The 17,678-nt window shown below is 47.2% G+C and overlaps 2 protein-coding genes across 2 annotated transcripts in view; one reads left to right on the top strand and one right to left on the bottom strand.

The window, feature by feature from the left end:
• Positions 1 to 17,678, bottom strand: part of RTF2 (replication termination factor 2) — a 766,115-nt gene that overhangs the window by 350,504 nt on the left and 397,933 nt on the right. The gene's annotated exons all lie outside the window — the stretch shown is intronic.
• LOC138580513 (beta-1,3-galactosyl-O-glycosyl-glycoprotein beta-1,6-N-acetylglucosaminyltransferase 7-like) overlaps positions 1 to 17,678 on the top strand; it is a 47,481-nt gene that overhangs the window by 28,002 nt on the left and 1,801 nt on the right. The window lies entirely within an intron of this gene.

The raw sequence follows: 17,678 nt of genomic DNA on the forward strand, positions 1-17,678 counted from the left end.
CATCTGCACATCAGAGTGTTTGGTTCATTCGACCTGCGTTTCTTGTTTAAAAATAAATCCTAGGATAACTCAATTGATTGGATTATGTGAAAACTTACAATGTACTTTGGGCAAAAATGTGGATGCGTTCTGAAAACCACCTTGCCTCTGTGGATGGGGACAAATTACTCTTCCACTGACGATCGTGTAGCTCGCCAACTCTTCTTATAGATGCAATAGAAATTAGGAAAGCTACTATGTACGCAAGATGTTTATTGTAAATGGGTTCAAAAGGTGGAGGCAGAAGCCTATGTAACAGATCTGGCTATCGTTGGATATATCTTTGACCCCCTTCCATAAAGACTTTGATCAGTGGCACCCTCATTTCTGAAGCCTTATGCTGTTAAGTCGTGTAAGGCGCTAGTGCTGCCAAATCTGCTTTGAGGGAGATGTACACTATACCTGATTCTAGGAGATAAAGTATGTGACAACATCTCACGGTGTGTATTCTATTGGGCTGATTGTTTGCCACACCATATTATTCAATTAAAGTAACACGTTTGGTTATTTGGTTTGCGAGCATCCATCAGTATGGGCATACATCTAGGAGATAGCTGTCAATGTCCAAAGTGTAGTACTTCAGGAGCCATGCTGAAGAAAGTTATATTAGGCTGTGGAGTAGGGTATGATATTTGCTGATGCTTTTGATATAGAATTTTGTATACTGGGTGCAACTTGAAAGGGATTCACAAACATCTGAAGCAGATGGGTGTATCAAGCCAGACTTGTCCATGATGGAATGACCAGTATCAGTTACATGTTCCAGGAACAGCTTGTGAACAACTTTTATTTTTAAAACTCTATTATTTTTTAAACAATAACCAACAACAATAACAAACAAAATAAATCACAATCACTCTGGCACTTCTTGTGGATACCGCATTTTCATTCTTATCATGAAGCGATTCTGTGGCCAAACTGCCCTGATCCACCGCTGTCTGTTTGGTCAGTCTCAGGTCCATCTCTTGCACATCTGCTCATTTAGGGGGCACTACGTACGCCTGTCTATTTCCTAGTTATTGGTCCTCCATTCTCCTGGGGTCAGCTGTACTGCTCTCTGCATCTTGTTCAAATAGATCTTGCATCAGGGAGTTCCATGCCAGTATCTTTTGCCCACTTTCCCCTTCCCCCTCTGCACTGCTTTTGTCCACACCACTGTCTCCGCCACTGCCCATCTTTGGAGATCAGACCACCATGAGTCAATATTTGGGCCCGTACTGGAGTCCCATGCCATTGCTATCCCATGTTTGGCCAATATGCACACCAAATCCTTCATTTTGACCAGGTGCGTCCTTTGCCTCCTCTTGTGAAAAGGGCCAACAAGTACAACTCAGGATTCCACACTTGCATTTGGATCCCTCCCTCCGCCACCTTCTTCTTGATTGCCTCACATAAAATGTGCATCACTGGACAAGTCCAAAACATATGCAACATGTCTGCTTCTTCCTCAGAGCAGCAGGGGCATTTGCAAGCTTCTCCCGGTCCCATCATAGTCATCCTTCTGGGCATAAGGTATGCCCTGTGTGTAAGGTATAGCTGTGCCTGTCTGAATCTTGCGTTCCTGGACACTTTTTTGGGATATCTCAGCACTCTAGCCCACTCCTGTTCTCTAAAAGACTGCTGGAGCTCCCCTTAACTCTTCTCTTCTCATTTGTAGCACATGCGCGTTGGTGGATTCTAACAGCTGTTCATATAGTCTAGAGGCCGTGTGTCCCCCTTCTGATATGTCATACCACTTATCCAAACCCACCCCATCCCCCGCCATTGTCTTCCTCTTGCCATTCTGCCCATCTCTTCTTGATTCTCCTTAACATGCTGGTGTGTAGAATAAACTGGCCTCCATGTATATCTTGGTCCTCAATGAGGTTTAGGAATTCCACCCATTGTCCCTCCTTCCGCAGATCGCCTATCTGTGCTACGCCCTTGGCCTCCCACTGGGATTGGTATATTGCGAGAGTTCCTGTGTCCGAGCCTACAAATCCCACTAGGGAAATCTGTATCGAGCAGGGGTCTCTCATCCCCTGGAGCTTACACGCCCTGCACCACAGGGTTACTGCGAGTTTGACCATGTTTGGTAGGGTCTTGATCAAAGATTTATCGATCCCTGGCAGTTCCCTCAAATAGTATAGTTTCAGTGCCGGCTGGAAGAGTATTGGGTCTATTGTTGTCTCTTCCCCTAACCATTTGACCACAAATTGCAATTGCTCCGCCAGGTAGTACTTTTTTGAAGTCCGGCAGTCGAATGCCTCCTGCGTCAGTTTCTTTGCAGAGCCTTCATGGCAATCCTGCACCCGCCCAACCCCACAGGAACTTTCATGCTATTGTGTTTAACTGTGTGAAGAAGGCCCTGGGTATGTCATATGGGATGTACGTGAAGTAATACAACATGTGGCAACACCACCATCTTCAAGAGGGCCGCCCTCCCTATCATCCCCAGTGGAGGTGTCCCCCAGAACTCCATAGTCTTCTGTGTTCTGTCAAGGGCTGCGCACATGTTGATTTTGTGTGCGTCTGCAGTGTCATGATGTATTTCTATCCCCAAATATTGGAAGGAGCGCAGTGCCCACATAAGGTCCAGATCTGGAAGTTGGTTCGAGGGGACCCGTCTAGGTCTGCCAAGGGGAATAGTAAGGACTTTTCTTTATTGATGGCTATCCCAGAAAGTCTAGTGTACGCATTGATCGCTTCTAGCAAGCAGGATAGATTTTCTCACGGGTTCGCCACAAAAAGGAGCATGTTGTCCGAGTACAGTGAAATTTGATGCACCACTCCATCTATATCTATCCCTGTGCCTCATACTTTGCTCTAAAGAAAACCGCCAGCGGTTCCAGGGCCAATATATACATCGGTGACAGTGGGCAGCCCTGCTTGGTTCCTCCATATCCTCCAGGCCTCTGAAATGTGCTGCCTAGTTTTCACTCTAGCTCTGGGATCTTTATATAGTAGCCTAATCCACTGAAGGAATCCTTGCCCTATGCCAAAGTGGGAGAGGACACCCAGCAGCCACTCCCAATTCAAGGAATTGAAAGCCTTAACGGCGTCTTACAATGCTATAGCGCATTCGCCCCGTCTGAGATTTGTCTGGTCCACCACATGGTGGAGCCTTCGGAGATTCCACAAGTTGTTTCTCCCCGGGACAGAACCAGTCTGATCCGAATGATCAGCGTGAGTATCGCCCGTTTTAGGCAGTTAGCTAGCACTGCCTCAAGTATTTTGGAATCTTGATTAATGAGGAAAAATCGGCTTATATGAGGCACACTCCAGCTGTGATTTCCCGGGTTTGAGGATCTGTATAATTACCGATTCCGACATGCTGTCTGACAGCTGTTCCTTCTCATACGCTCCTCGGTACGTTTCAAGCAGTCTCGATGCTATGGTGCCCTTGTACGTCTTCTAGAATTCACCCGGGAGCCCATCCAGTCCTGGGGATTTGCCTGATGGGAGTTCGGCGATTACTGACTATTTCTTCCACTGTGAGGGGAGCATCTAACAATTGGGCCTGTTCTGCTGCTGGCTTCGGCAGACTTATCTCCGCCAGGGCATCTGCTATATCCCCTGCCTCCACCTCTGGGTTAGGGGCGTACAATCGTTCATAAAAGCGGGAGAATAGTGTGTTAATGCCCTCCTGGCTTTTGACCTCTTTCCCGCTTTGTCATTTATTGCATTAATTAGCTCTCTTTTGGATTCCTGCTTGGTGAGCCATGCCAGGAGCCTGCCAGGTTTGTCCCCCTCTGCATGAAGCCGCTGAATATATTTCCATAATCCAGTCTTCCTGGTTTCTCCCAGAGCTCTACGCATCTTCGTCTCAGCGCCATTAGTTCTCTAGGTTCCTCCACAATGATCCCCACCCGGCGTTCCCTCAATTCTATCTCCCTGTCCAGGTTGCCAAGCAATGCTAGGGCCTCTCCTCTTAGTCCCCCCCATGTTCCCTATTGCTGCCTCCCTTACCACCACTTTGAACGCATCCCAGAGCATACCAGTACTCTCTACACTTCCCATGTTATGCTCAAAATAATCTTCTATCACGTCATGCAAATATTCCTCCACCTCGCCCTCCTTCAGTGCCTCCGCCCTCAGCCGCCATGTTGGTATCGGAGCCCTTCTATAGGTGTGGGCCCATGTTGCCAGCAATGGTGCATGGTCCGATAGTGTGCGTGCCTTAATAATTATCCCCGTAAAATCTTTCAAAGATTCAATACCCAGGAATAAATAATCTATGTGTGCAACTATTCCATGGGGTGCACTATAATGTGCATACCCTCTCTCATCACTGTGTACCTTTCTCCAGACGTCCGCCAGCTGCAAACGGGCCAGGACCGTTTGTAACGCCTTGGCTGGGGGTGCAGGTTTCCTGTGTTTATCATCCTATCTGGCCAGGAGTGGGTCTAGAGTGCAGTTGAAGTCTCCCGCCCAGATGAACTTTGCTTCTCTGTATTGGGCTAGTTTGGGCGCAGGTATAAAATTCTGTTGCATCGTGATTCGGAGCATATGTATTTACCATGCATATTTCCGTAGTCTCCAGCATTCCGTGCACTATCACTAGTCTTCCTTTTGAGTCGCGTTCTTGCTTTATTAGCTCGAACGGGACCCCTGGGGCGACTCCTCTGGCATAGTTTGAGTATGTGGAACTGTATACCTGGCCCAATTTCCTATCCACTTTGGTTCGTTTCTCCCGTGTTAGGTGAGTCTCTTGCAACATTGCTATCTTAACTTTCATCCTGTTTAGCCATACTCTGTCTTTTAACATAAGCATTCAGCCCCCTAACGTTCCAAGTTGCTATTGTTCTCTGATCTGGACCCATTTTCACAGTGTTTTCTTCCGGCTCCGCTGTCCCATAGCGCTTTGTGTGCCCACTGCCCAGTGTCTCCATCCCTCGGCCCCGGCATGGGGTGTCCCCTCTTCTCAGAGGCCGATTCTCTTGATCCTTTTGATCCTCTCGCCAATGTCTTCCTGTGTCTCTGTTTTTATAGGCCTCCGACTGGGGATGTTTCTCTGAGCCTGGCCCTTTTACTCTTAAACATATCCACCTCTTCTTGCTCCATTTCTTCTGCTTTTGCACATGCCACTTCCTCCACTGTTAGTGCCTTTTACCAACCAAACAAATAACTAACTACAACTATCAAACCAACGCCCAGCCATTCTCCCCTTGCTCGGGCTTCGCTGCTTCTCTTGCTCCGCCAACCATAGTAGGACCAGCCCGCCGCAGCATGATGCCTCAAAACTGACATCTGAACTCGTAAAACACTCTGGGGTTGTGTGTCTTGTCGGCCCTTCTGGCAGACCTGGAGCCCATTGCTCCCTTATAAATTCTTTCTGGCTTGCATTATGTTCTGTGTACTGGAATGTCTCTACACATATTGGTCCCCGCACTTTATCACCGGGGTATGTTCCCATCATAATTGGCGTTCCTTGGTCTTTGCTGGAGAATAGCTTGCTGGTCCATCCATGTGTGGGCCTCCTCTGTCGTCTTAAAGAAGCACGACCTGCCCTGGTGTAGCACATTGTGTTTAGCCAGATATAGGAGCATGTAACGTATACCTGCCGTCCTAAGGTGCTCTTTAGTCGGCCCAAAATGTGCTCTTTGTTTCTGCAGCATGGCCGTGTAATCTGGATATATAGGGTTTCTGGAGGAATTCCTAGTGATCACTCCCTCTTCTCTTGAAAATGTCAGTATCTTCTCCCTATCTTTGAAATTCATGATCAATGATCTTGGCGGGACGGCCGGTTGGGGCTTTCTGGTCAGGGCTGTGTGTGCTCTTTCTACCACAAAACCCTGGGACAGTGCCCCTGCCCCAATCTCCTTGAGCAGCAGATTTTTAACGTACCCCGTGGGGTCTCTGCCTTCTTCACCTTCCGGCAGTCCATGTTCCTTCGTGCCCTCCCTTCCACATCCTCCGCCCTGTGTTCCAGGATCTTTACTGCATAACTTGCGACATTTTCATCTGTGCGATGGCGACATCGGTGGTGTTCTGCTGCACCTGCTGCTATGCGGTCGTCACTGGATCCATTAAGTTTCGTGCATCTTGACGGAGGAGGCCCACATCCACCATGACTGTCTAATTTGTTTTCTAAGGACGCCTTGAGGGCACCTATCGCTGTGTCCATCTTATTTTCCAGGTACGCCTTCAGGGCAGCAACTGCTTCCAGTATTGGTTCTTCACTTTCACTTCCCACTTGTTTTGCGGCGCTCGACGAAGCCATTGCTGTGTGACTGGGCAGATTGCTTTTTTTCAGATTTCCTGGTAAAGGAGTCTATGCTGGTTTGTTTGCCTCTCCCTCTGTCTGTCCTGTTGGGCATTCGCCCCTCGCGGGCATGAGGTGTCGTTTTTCCCCCCTCTATTCTTTCTCATAGGCCTAGCTGCGTGGGTCTGCGTGGGCAGGTATCCACTGCATGCTGCGTTGTGCAATTCTAAGTCCGGCAGTTCTATCTGCCCCGGTGCCGACCCGGGTGCTCCCGAGGGTCAGGCCCACCTGGGTGTTCAGATTACAGCCCACTTCACTCGTCTCTGATCCGCAATGCGGCTTGGCCCGGTGATGCAGTCCCCCCCAATCCTCCTTCCTCTTCTGCTCCACAATATATTCATACTCGGGTGGATTGTGTTCTCCCACGTCTGTCAATCTGCTATTTATTCCAAGGCCCTCTGCAGCATCCTGTGGTGACCCCTCTCTCTTCCCCACTCTATTGTAGGGGTCTACTCCCTGCTTGGGAATAATATGCACAGTGACCGCACCTGTCGGCAGAGAGAGATGTTCAGCTTTTCATCCAGAGCCCCGGGCCGGTCCGCAGGGTGGTCCCGAGTGCCTGATGCACCCTTCCTGCGGCCCCGTGGGCACCAGCCAATGTCCCACTTAGTTTCGGTCCAGGATAGCATGCCCGCGAGGGGCCAGCAGTTGTATACTTCTCCCCCTGTACTCAGCGTACCTTCCTCTGTGGGTGTCCCAGGCTCTCTCTGTGCCCTCTGCTAGTCATGCTGGCCCTCCGGTGCAATGCGTCTCATCGGTGACACTGTCCCTTGGCTTCAGGCACTATTCCATCCCGCAAGCGGGCCGGCCGGGGCCCAGCACGGAAGCGCTCTGACCTCTGTTGGACCCGTTGCTTATGTATATATCAGGGGGGTTGGGGTGGCGGGGGGGGGGGGGGGGGGTTGAGGTGCGGGCGGGGGGGTGAGGAGCTGGAATCTCCACTCCTCTCCAGGTTGCATGTCCCTGTTCAGCCTTATGTGGGCACTGTCTTTTTATTGAGGCCACTATTCCGTAGGGGCAGCTAGCATCACCCCAGCGATAGCCAGGTCATCTGGCGGGTCTCGTGTTGTACACCTTTGCCTCCCTATGTGTTTTGCTAGTACTGTTTTTTGCGGAGTAGCCCTTCACCATCGCCCCATGTTATGCCAGGGGGTCAGGTCTGTGCCCCAGTGTGCCCAGCGTAGTGTGGTCTGCCATGGGCTGGTGATAGTGTCCCGTGCCCCCACAAGGTTCCTTATGGTTCTTTGCGGGCTAGGGGGCATTATGCCACTCCGGCAATCTGCTGTGGGCCGAACGGTGGTGGCCATGGGCAACGTTCAAAGGGAAATGCTGCCGGAGCGTGCTGGAGCCCTGTACGTAACAAAATGTACCTGTACTTTGCCAATCGGTTGCTCCTTCCTCGCTGTGCTGGTCGTGGAAATGTGTGGCAGAGGGTCCTCGTGTTCCCTAGGCAGTCGGGGGGGGGGGGGCTGTGCCGCCCTTCCGATCCGCCACAGGCTCAACTCGGTGTGACCGAACACTGTCCAGGTCGGGGCAATGCCAGAAGGAATTGCAGCCTCCCTCGTAGCAAATGCTCCTGGTAGCTGCTCATTGTTCGTCTCTGCGTCCCTCCCAGCCAGACCCGGACCTCTGTACCCCTTGTTCGCCCTCCGCTCATCTGCACTGGGGGCCACCTGTCCCGCCTGGGCCTCTCCGGTTCACGACCTCCCTCACAATGTCGCAGTCCTTGTGCTCAGCACTTCTTCCCTCTCACGGGAGACCACATGCGTCTGCAGTATCTTGCTGCAGACCCCCTCAGTCCCGCCTCGCTCAGCTGGGAGCAGGCATCTTCACTTGGTATCAGCATGGTCCGGAGGGCAGCCCCATACCTCTGCCTCTGGGGGTAGCTGCCGGTGCCTCCTGGTGGCGCCTCGGTTGGCGCTTTGTAATGCCGATGTCCCCTGTCAGGAGGAAGGGGGTCTGCCGGATCCCGACAGCTCCCCACCTCGCCTTCGTCTCAGGGGCTACCCAAAGGAGCCGTCAATTCCGGGGGTAGGATTCCCCCCTCCTCAGCACTCGATGGCCGGTGTCTTGGTCCAGCACCAATATCTGCCAGGGTCCCGGAGGCTGCGGGGTCCGTGGGCTTACGTGGTCCAGCCCGCTCTGGCATTCAGCACCATCTACAGCCTCAGGGCGAGTCAGATCTCCACGGCTCCTCAAGGTCTTATCTCCTCTTCTCCGGGCACGCCTCTTGGGTAGAAGCTATGTAGCGGCCACCCCGACCAGGCGAGCCTCTGCTTCCCTTGTTTGCCTTTGGGTCGCCCTCAGGGCTCGATCGGCACGGCTGGCTTCCAGAGGGACGCGCTGCGTGTGTATGCCATTTTTTGGCCGTGGAGATCTTCCCAAGTCTTCTTGTGCTTATTCCCGGCTCCGGTTTCCTCTGGAACTCTCCCCAGCTTTGCTCTGGACCTTAAAGTTTCTTTTCATTGCGTTTTTGTGACCTATTCCTCTAAATTCGCCAGTTTTGTCAAAGTTAAATCAGGATCTTCAGAGAGCACCGGAGCTCTGCGTCTTACTGCATGGCCACCAAGCCACGCCCCCAACAGCATGTGAAATACTGTATGAATTAATAGTGTTGGGGGTTTGTTATAGGCTACTCCTGCTTCCCCGCAAAAACCTCAGGCACTCACAAACAAATAATATACAGGAGACCAAACGCAGAGAGAAATAGGCTGTGCTGCAAAACACACCAGTGCATGGGAGCGTGGCTTACTGCTCTATTCTCCCGGCCCGACTCATCCTTATATACAAAACGGAGTGGCTAAATCCATTCTCCACCCATAAAACAGCATGTATAAAGCATGTATAATAACAAACTGGTCCATTTCGGAAACAAGGGGGAAGGAGTATAGCCTTCAGTTGTCACATGCACAGACATATCTGCGAGTCAGCCTCTGGCCTTGGGGATTTGATCCAGCAGTGTCGTCAGCTGTGTACTTCTCAGGAGGGGCTCATGAACTGTCCCAGGCAGCCTGAGGCATCATGCGTTCCACAGCTCTATGACCTCGCTAGGCAGGGGTGCTCAGGTTGTAGGCCAGTCTTATCGCATCAGATGGGCCTCAAAGAAACGAAAAGAAAATGCAGTATCAAGAGTTGGTAAAAGGGGTGAAGGGAGGAGGGCAGAAGAAGCACATATCTCTGACCATGGTATCCACAGGGTATTCCCAAGGAACCCTTGCACGGAGTACCTCGACGTTAAGGTGCAGCATTTATTGTTTATATTTGTCTTGAGTTTCCGACATTTTAAATATTGGTTTTAGTGCCTCTGTGATTAACTCCCATTAGTGTTCCTGGACAACCTTGTCTCCTCAGTGTGTCTGCTAGGCAATTTAACACTCATGGAACATGTTGTGATACTAGCTAAATCTTTGTACGCACTAGTATAAAATGTGTTGAGCCACCTGTGACAGTATCTGAGAACATGTGCCCTGTGTTTGTTTAAATAAATCATTGCTGTTGTGTTGCCTGTCTTTATCAAAATGCTTCTGCTGGTTATTAGTGTTTTGAGTTCCTGGGTATCAATGGTGATTGAGACTCTGGATTTATTCATTTTCCTTGGGCTTTGAGCCCTTGCAAGTGAAATGCCTAAAATATCGTGGATGCGCCAATAGTGATGGTCGCCTGTAAAGGGGGGGGGGGGGCGCTTATAAAAGGTTGTACATTTAACATTGGTTTCCTTCCATCATTGTCTTCCTTGATATCATCAGTACATCCCTCCTAGCTCCCGGTCACCTGTGACCATTGTGCATTGAGCCATCCTTGTATAGATCTCAAAGGTGTGATGCCATCATTCCCATTAGACCGATGAGTTTTGACGAGTATGCTTTTGCATTGTGCGTTTCTATTTTTGCCCCCAAAATCTGCCTAATTTTGAAGGGCATCAGACTTGATTTGGGGATGTTGAATGCGAAACCATACTTATGTTGTAGATGCATAATCTCGTGTCGTGGAAGCACGGTTCCTTGTTATGAGCCAGTTGTCTAGATGGGGGTAACAGTGTATACCATGTCTATGTAGATGGGCCGTCACTACCATCAGCAGCGTTGTGACTACACGTGGTGGCAATGTGATACCAAAAGGAGGAACTTCGAACTAGAAGTGGCGGTTGTTCACCTTGAATCTGAGATATTTGCAATGTTTTGGGTACTTGGAAATATGTAAGAAAATGTTAATCCGTCATGCCCAACATGGCCATGTAACTGCCCTTTGTTAGAGGTATAATTAAATCTTGAAGGGTGGCCATACTATACTTCTGGGTCTTTTCAAACGTGTCTGTAATATGTCATTCCAGAACATGACGCATCTTGAGGATTTTCTTGGCTAATAAGAAGTAAGGTGATTATATTCCTATGTTCCATTCTCGAGTTTGGACTCCTTTGATGGCCCTTTTTTGAAGCAATTCTGTTACTTCTGCTTGTACAAGTAATAGATTCTCCGCCTTTGGCCAATTATTTTTTTAGCAGGATGTTCTGCTTCTGAATTTAACAATCCTTGAATAGTGGTCATGCTCTCCCATGTGTGGGCAAAGCCCTTCTTTCCTCTCCGCCTCATAGGGGGCGGGTGTCAGACCGCGCTCCAACTTAACCTCACTTTGTGAGGCACTGCCGTGAGGGTGCCGCTTAATGAAGGCCCCAAGCTATGAGTCACCAGCATTAGCAAAAGCAAAATGAAGGTGCTCCTGTCGTCGTCCTACCACAGATACGTTGTCTCCACACTGTGCTCCCACTTAATGTTAAACTGACCTATTATATGCAACTCCCCTTTCAAATTGCATTTTACTGTTTATGCTCTTTGAAAAGAAATCAGCATTGGCTTTTCTGTAGGCAAAACATTTTCCCCCTACATAACTACTATTGACTAAAAACCTTTATGATTTTATAAACATCATCCCAATGAAACAACTGGCAGATTATTTCTACTATTTACTTTTTCTATATAAAAGAAAAAAAATGAGACCAGCTTCTTTAAATGAGGGCTGTACAGTGGAATGCTAGTTTACTTAGAAACCAAGTGACTGGCGCAACGGCCTTTAACTTTTATTTTAGTATAAGGTTGGATGAACGACTCACTATCCCTAACCGGACTAGGGTTTCTCTGCCTAAAATAAACTAAAGGAAACACTCTAATAAAGAATATCTGTTCCTCACACTTATACATACTTCAAATAAACAAGGAAATATCTATGGCAGTTCAAAACAATAATGATGGAATTCAAAATATGAATACAGTCTCTTCATAACCTGGGCGGACTCCCCCTCCCCAGATTTAAATGTACTCCAGCTTCAAAGTTCAAGAAAGAACACAAGGAAATCCTGATTGGCAACAAAAGTTCCAACATAGTTCAATGTTAATTCAACTTGTTAACATAAAGTTCCAACAGAAGATGCAAGTCTTTTCTTCTTGAAATACGTTCTCCGTTCCTCAATAGCAACAATGATCGTCTTTGTCAGGATGATTTGCCACTTTGACAACTCATGAAATATAATATCTCTGTAGCAGCCTTTCTTAGCTTTTTCTTCGACTCCACAAACAGAAAGTGTCAAGACCATCTTGTAGCACACTCTCACTCCCTGTCAGGCTTAAAGGTTGACCCATCTGGGTATACTCCCCTGCCCGAACAGCTTTTCACTGCAAGTGCATAATGGTCAATGTGAACTGACAAGAGTTTATAAAAGCTTCACAGAATTGAACAAATTGCAGCTTGAAAACATTCACCAATTTTTCAGGGAAACCAAGATTCACATTGATGCTCTTCAATGCCTTTCTGCCAATGATGCATCTTTACTTCTGATTAACTGTTCCCAGAAGGGCACCCCAATTGCCTCTCTTGGTTTCCTACTGTACCAGCAACCAAATAGTGATACGAATAGAGTACCTTCCCTTCCATCCCCTGGAATTGGCAATATGTGGGTATCCCAATTTGTACCACATCTTGTATACAATACGGGGAACAGGTTTTAGAGTTTATATACTTGGCATTAATCCCCTTCTGCTGTTGCCAATTGTGTTAAAATGGTGTTTTTCTTGGCTTGGTCAGTGCTTGTCAATTCTTAAAGTCACCCCCACAGTTGGTTGGGTTCTTCACAGCCTCACACTTTCAAAATTACAATCATTTGTTTTTGATTTGCAATGGTTTTGCTGCTTTTCCCTGGTGTGATGTTTAAAACCAACTTGTGAATCACATCCAATCGCAAAGGAATACTGCAACTGCTGTTTTACAATAGTTCGATATGTATCAGTAATGTGCGACTCACTTTCAGTCAAATGCACTTTCAGCTTCTTTCTACCAATACTGCTTCTATGCAAGTGTAGTTTTCTCACCGAGTGCCTCAGGGTTTGAAATTGAGATTTGATGAGCAGGAGCTAAAATCAGCTCCTGTGTCTCAGACATCGCCCAGTATGCAGGAGCTCCCGCAGGGGAACCATGAGCGAGTATCCAGCACACCGCAAATCTAACTTCCACATATGTTGCACACGTTAACTTTTTGCCCATTATGTATGCTCCATTATGTTTAGTAGATGTGTTCTAATTCTTATTTCTTAACATTACAAAATGCTTAATGTTAATGTGTCGTAAGCATATTTGTAAGGCTCCACTGGGCCTCAAGAGCCAAAAGTAACTCCTGGCAGCTGTGCTGTTGGTTTCAAGCTAACCAGGTTCTCCTAGGCAGGAAGCAGGAGCTAAATACCTTACAGCTCCCCTCAATTTCGAACCCTGGTGCCTGCTTTCACTACGCAAGCGGGTACAGAGCGCTGCAGGGTCACTAATAAGCAGTAGACTCACTGGATCAGACAGATGACTATGTTTCCCTCGCTGATCAGAGGACTTCAGCTGTTGTGGATCTACTTGAACCGGCAAACAACTTCTGTAGGTCTGCCTTTGTCCACGTGGAGTGTCTGCTGCTCCTGAGGTTCTCTGGTGCATACCAGCTACCAGAGACAACCTCAAGGCCTTCAGATACACGCCAGCCACATGAGACAATCTCCTGCACGCTTCCCACTGCGCCGTCTCTGCAGATCAGGTGACAAGGGGAAAGCTTTCCTTCAACAGCTTTCCACTGCGCAACCTCTGCATTTCAGATTTCTGGGGAACAGACCCGCTCAGGACCGGCAGTTGATATCTGCCCAGCAATGGTCCTGGCGTCTTCCCACTCCTCCAGCTTCTGCCTGGACTTCAAACATGGACCACCATGGACCACACTGCTTCTGCTGCTGACGATTCTACTCTCCGCCAACCACACCAGCTCTATGGCCTGCACCCGAGGGGGCCTTTTAAAGCTCTCTTTCTCCCTAAGGTGTGGGTCACCTGCTCTAATGAAATGACCACTCCTACAGTATTGTGCCTCTTCTTCGTCCCAGTACTTTGGGAATTAAGGACTTTAAGTCCCTAACAATAAAATCAGGTTTTCTCATTTCTGTTTTACTTTTAAATCTCAGTTTATTCCTCATAACATTCTTAAAAGGGACATCTGAAGAGTTAGTCTTTAGCTTTGATTGTATAGAGGAAGGCAATTCTTTTGCACTGATGTTATACCCAAATTTCCTTTCACTGGCCCCTTAGGTGTTAAGGAGGTTTTTCAGTTTTATAAATCTCCTGAACTTTAGAAGGGCTTTGATTCCTTACTGTATGATTGAGTTTATTCCTATTTGTATGCATAGCTTGTGGAACAGCAAGATGGTTTTTACAACAAGCCATTATGTACTTGGGTATTGCAGAGCCATCTTCCTCAGAGGAAGACAAATACTGTGTCTCATCCCACGGATTCCTCTCACTACCCTGGGCTTTTTTCTCCTCCTAGGAGATTCTCCTGCAGAACACCACCCCCAAGGTCAGGATCAGAAAGCATCTTTCCCTGGCCACCTGGGAGGATACTTTAGGCAGGGGTTTAGTGAGGGATCCATAGGATTCATCATAGTCCGCTGTGCTGTTACCAGCCGTTCCAGCCCGATTTTGCTATTAGCACCCCGGGTTGCCAATCCGGTAATCCGGGGTGCTAAAACGAAAATTATGTTAGAATGAATGGGACGCCTCGCGGCACCCCGTTCATTGAAACAACATACTCAATAAGGATGTCTGCCATGGACCAAGAATGCGAGGCTCTGTATGGAGCCCATCTTCCATTTCCATGGTAGCGAGCTGGGACAACGGAACGGAGACAGCAGGCCGGCGGCAGGCACCGTCAATGCAGTAATCAGGTAAGTTGGGGGGACTAAAAATAAGAAGGGAAGGAAGGGTGGGGGGGAAGATGGCAGGGGAAACGGTCATCAGGTTGCTCGGCACGCGGGCTTGGATCAGTGGATTCAGCCTGCGATCCAAGCGACCTCATTGGTTGCTCTCCCTACCCTGGTTGCTGATATATTATAAACTGGGCTACTTGATAGCTGCAATTGACCCATTATCTTTCATACAGATGTTTTGGCAGTCAGAAATCTTACTGTGACAAGAATTGAGAGGACACGGAGCATTTGATATGGGTAAGGCTACTGGCATATATGTAACCCTTTACATATTAAACAAAAAAGTTCCAAGCCCCCCCTATACTTTTTATACAAATAGTTTCTCACACACAATTGGCTAATGCCACCACCATTAGCCAAAAATAAAATGGCCGCCTTATTTTTTGTAAACATATGTATGTACATTGTGAACAAAAAAGCAGACAAGTGGACTCATCAAAACACAGGGAGGATTTGCTAGCTAATCAGGTGGCTCCAAACGCAGGCTGACACGGCTTGTAATGGACAGCATTCTGAACAAGCTGCCGCCAGCACACATTCCCCATGCACCACACCTTGTTCCTACCCACCAGTTTGCCTCCCTGCCTTTTACAGTTCCCCACCCTCCTCCTCATCCCCCCACCTATCTGCTGCCAAGCCTTGAGCCAAGCCTTCCTCACAGTTCTTGGTCAGACAAGGAAACGGAGAAGAGAACTCAGAGCTTCTGTCAACAGTTCCATTGCAGTCATTCAGTCATTTTCTTGTATGTTTTAATCGCAAGAAACTCCTTACATGCTCTATGTGAGCAATTTATTTTGGCTATCGGCCAACATCCTGGTTTTTGTGGGACGCAGACAGTAAAATCCAGTAGTATCAACTTGGGCTGTTAGTTTTGAACACTGGAATGTCTGAAAATGACCTATCGATTATAGTCTAATTGAAGAGGCTTTTTTTTGTGCACCCATATTTGGTTTTTTGGCTGGTGGAAGAGAGTGATTTAAGTAGGAAGGAAGACAGAGCCCAAGTGTCTTTTTAGCCAAGATTCCAGAGCATTGCATCATCATTTCTAATTCATACATACTTCTTCACCTCAGTGTTTTAGAATTAATTTGTAGGATTGTCGCCCTAAGATTTTCAAGATATGCATTGGACTATTCAAATGTTCACAAACTGGTTGGTCTGCTTTTTGTAGCGAATGATGCACATAGGTGTATTCATTTATTTTCTTGGTGTCGTTCGTGTTTCACCCACACAGAGAATATATGTTGTGCTTTTTGTGCAGATGAAGTAAACCGCATTGATAGATGTGGAGCTGAATGAGCCTTGAATTTTGAATGGTTCATTATTTTGCATTATGTGAATGGGTTCTTCTATGTGTGCACGTTTGCATCTTGTGTTGGCTTGGGTCTGTAATAGCCTGCCACTGACATACTTGTTGCAGATTCTTTGGCTGCTGGACGGAGAGCAGTAGAATTCCTGGCCAGGCTGCCCTCTGCGGTAACTCTTCCTGGAAGACTGGTTGCAAGTTCCTAACATTTTTTAACATGAGTACCATATTGGGGTGGTAGATGAGCAAAAGATTTCATTGGAGTTATTCTGCAAGGTGTGTGGTTTGGTCCTCCCAGTCCTGTGGGTGTACCCATTTGCAGTATCAGACCATATTGCACTGTCCTACATTGCTTGAATAAAGATGGTGGCATATTGTTTGTGTTCAGGGTGCAAGTTAATTCACTAAGAGGAAGTTAGGGTACTGATACGTTTTGCAGAATTTTGAATTCCGCATTTCGTGTGTGCTTCAGATTCTTGTGTGCCAAAAATACATAACCTCAGGGAGTACGTTTGTTACTATCAAAATGTATAAGGGTTGTCCCCATTAGCTGTGCAAATAGCATATCATCGATGCAGCAGAGGTAAATCAGAGGTTTGGCCAAGTAAGTGGAAAAGCAGTTTTCCTGTGGTGCTGCTTAGTTACCATTGCAGTTTCCACGGTCTCGAAGTAGAAGTCCTTTCCAAATGAAAAGTAGTCGTGAGCTCATCCAAATGATACGAATTGCATTACTGTCTCAGTGGGTTGATCCTGCTGTTACAGTCGTACTCTAGAGGCTGTCCATCGATCCTTATGCGGATACTGGGGTAGAAGGATTACACATCCATGGAAGCTAAAGTTGTTACTTCTGAAAGGGGTAGAGGCATAATTCCTAATTTGGTTGGGGTGGAATTAAAAATATAAATGAGACCCTGTCAGACAAATTGATACTGTGACCTGACTGGATAAGTTAGCAAGATATAGATTGTTTCCAATACTTAAATTTATCAACACGAATGGCTAGTTTATAATTTAATTCGTTGTAGTCTAGATTTATAGACCAGCCATTTTCTCTGATTCAACATTATATTTTAGTTTTGGTTATTAGTTGATGCTTAAGTGCCACCTATAAACCAAAACTATTGCATTGGGGTACAGTTGGGTGGTAGATGGCATTTGGGGAGGGACAGACAGATTGTAGGTGTTCCTTTATTAACCCAGCTCTTGATTTTACTGTTGTGCCTTTACTAAGTCAGGCTTAGCCCTCTGTTTTTGGACTTCGATGTGAGGGGGTATAGGCATGACATGTTTGAGCAACCCTCATAAGTGCCAAAATATTACAATGATGATTTCTACCCAGTAGATGCTGACTGGTAAGAAATAAAATTAGACTGATAACGATAACATGTTTTGAAACGATATATGGAAAATGCAAGGTAAGGGCTTGTAAAGAACTTTGAGCCAGCTGCCAGACAAGAGATGCGCCATCACCGAGATAAAATGGTGTCATTACTAAGCACTTTCCAAATAAAAGGGCCCCATAGTCAGGAGACAATGGTTGAAAATTGCTGCCCCACACACCACAGCGATCATTCACAGCCGTGTCCGAAACAGGACTATAATTTTCAGAGGAATGTATGATTTACAGGTTACACAGTAATGAAGCTTGTATCCCCTTCACTCTTCCAGCCCCAAAACTCAACTTTCAAGTTAAGCAGTGTCTGCAGAAACTACAGGAATCTTGCCCGTTTAAACAGTTGAAATATTGATACTTTATTAGGGACCCCTAGTCCAATGGACCAATTCAATATTATTTATTTGGTTTCTACAGTC

The sequence above is a fragment of the Ambystoma mexicanum genome, chromosome 3p, assembly GCF_040938575.1.
Source record: "Ambystoma mexicanum isolate Mex_15411 chromosome 3p, UKY_AmexF1_1, whole genome shotgun sequence".
Lineage (NCBI taxonomy): Eukaryota > Metazoa > Chordata > Amphibia > Caudata > Ambystomatidae > Ambystoma > Ambystoma mexicanum.